We start from the raw sequence: 2594 nt of genomic DNA on the forward strand, positions 1-2594 counted from the left end.
ATGGTACATAATCAAATCAGAAACACACGTCTTTTAAAAACCAAAAACTTACCTCATCTAGATAAAAGAATTTTTATCATTTTGTTGTATTTCCTTGCAGCATTAATTTTCTGTCTGTATATTTATGATATACAGTTTATCTACACCTCAAAGGCTTAGTTTCTACTTTTTTTCTACTTCATGTTAAATTGTGAGTATTTGTTGTGTTCCTGTTTTTGAATTATATAAAGCAGACTAATATCCCATTACATGAACATAAAATAATTTAACAATTTTCCTACTGTGAATCACAGTAGGTTGTGCAAAGCTTTCACTCTAATACATTCTGTTCCATTGAATGCTCTTATGTAAGATATTTAAAATTTTTTTTTGATACAGATTCTCTCTCTGTTTTCCAGGCTGGAGTGCAGTGGCACAATCTGCCTCCTCGGTTTAAGCGATCCTCCTGCCTCAGCCTCCAGAGTAGCTGGGATTACAAGCTTCTGCCACCACACCCACCTAACTTTTGTATTTTTAATAGAGATGGGGTTTCATCTTGTTGCCTAGGCTGGTCTCAAACTCCTAACCTCTTGTGATCCATCCTCCTCAGCCTCCCAAAATGCTAGGATTACAGGTGTGAGCTACCATGCCCAGCCACGAAAGATATTTAATGTATGACTGGTTATTTCTTTTCCTTTCTTTCTTTCCTTTTTTTTTTTTTTGAGATAGAGTCTCGCTCTGTGGCCTTGGCTGGAGTGCAGTAGTGCATCTGGCCTCACTGCAGCTTCTGCCTCCCAGGTTCAAGTGATTCTCTGCCTCAGCATCTCGAGTAGCTGGAATTACAGGTGTGCACCATGACACCTGGCTAATTTTTTGATTTTTAGTAGAGATGAAGTTTCATCATGTTGGCCAGGCTGGTCTCAAAATCATGGCCTCAGTGATCCACCTGCCTTGGACTCCCAGGCTGCTGAGATTACAGGTGCGAGCCACCATGCCCAGCCAACTAGTTATTTCTTTTGGATAGATTACTAGACATGATATTAATACAATATAAAAGGAGATAACCATTTTTAAGACTTCTGATGCACATCATGAAACTACTTTTCAAGATGGCTCTAAGAACTTCCAATTCTACTAACAGTGTACATATGACTTATCTAATTCTTGCTTTTCTTTCCTTTTTGAGTTGAGGTAAAAGCCCAACTAATTCTTATTATTTAAATTTTGATATAACGGACATATAAATTGAAATTTTCCCATTGAGATTATACATGTTTTCTTGTTTACTTAAGAATTTATCAACACGAGGGGTGAGCACAGTGGCTCACATCTGTAATCCCAGCACTTTGGAAGGCCAAGGTGGGTGGATCACAAAGTCAGGAGTTCAAGACCAGCTTGGCTAAGATAGTGAAATCCCATCTCTACTAAAAATACGAAAAAAAAAAATTAGCTGGGAATGGTGGTGAGTGCCAATAATCCCAGCTACTCAGGAGGCTGAGGCAGAGAATTGCTTGAACCCAGGAGATGGAGGTTGCAGTGAGCCAAGAGCTGCCTGGGGAACAGAGAAAAGCTCTGTCTCAAAAAAAAAGGATAATTTACTGAGACAAAAAATACACCAAATTATTTTACAAGGTTAGCTTAGATTAAAAGCATTAACTCCTGTTCATGTTAGTAAATAAAAAAGAAACAAAAGGGCTACAATTATAAAACCATACTTGAATTTATGAGATATAGTATACATTAATTTACTCACAACAAGGATAGTTCTCCAGAAGAAAACAGCAACTGAAGCAATTCCCAAGAACACAGTGATAAGTACAGGTTTCCAAGGCAGTCCGTAAAAATCAGGTGCAGGCAGAACATAATCAGGCAATGTAGAAACTAGCTAAAAAGGGCACGTTAGAAATAATGAGAAACCTTAAAGAAACTTAAAGCAGTCACAAAGACTCATCCATAGAAACTCTAAAACAAGTCTGTCAGATACCTATCCCCTCAAAAATTGTCTGTGGCTCTCACTGCTTCAAGAAAAATAGGACACTGGGAGTCTTATACTCATTGCTTGGCTTGTAGTGTTTCAAAGTATTATGAGTCAAATGTCTTTAGGTTGAGCATGTATTTCTAGTTTGCAATAGGCCCTGATACAATATGTTATCTAAAACATGGCTAGGATCTCTCTGGATCATACTTTTCTCTTGAATAAGTTGGTTTTTGTTGCTTAAGAAAACACATAAGACAAAAAACCTTAGATATACAAGTGATCAACTTTTTATGGCTAAAAATAAAACCAATATTATAATGAATACCACAAAGAATGTGCTATTCCTCTTAGATTTACAATCTTAAATCAACTCTTACATAAACAAACAAATGCTGAGTAAATTATGATAGCTCCTGATAACTGATCTACATAAACTGCTTTGAATTTAGTGCCTTAATTCTAAATGTTTCCTTGAAGACAGTACATTAAACGCCTGTCTGCTCTATGATGTTTTCATGGCCTTTGACAAGTACACTATCATACTGGCCCCATACCCCAACAGAGCCGCGGGTTATAGTGAAAAGACCTGTAGACTGTGCTGTGATCATGACTGCACACCAGAACATAAAGCGCTGTC

Source organism: Sapajus apella, unplaced genomic scaffold (genome assembly GCF_009761245.1).
Source record: "Sapajus apella isolate SASKATOON/1434 unplaced genomic scaffold, GSC_monkey_1.0 scaffold2522, whole genome shotgun sequence".
In the NCBI taxonomy this organism is placed as follows: Eukaryota; Metazoa; Chordata; class Mammalia; order Primates; family Cebidae; genus Sapajus; species Sapajus apella.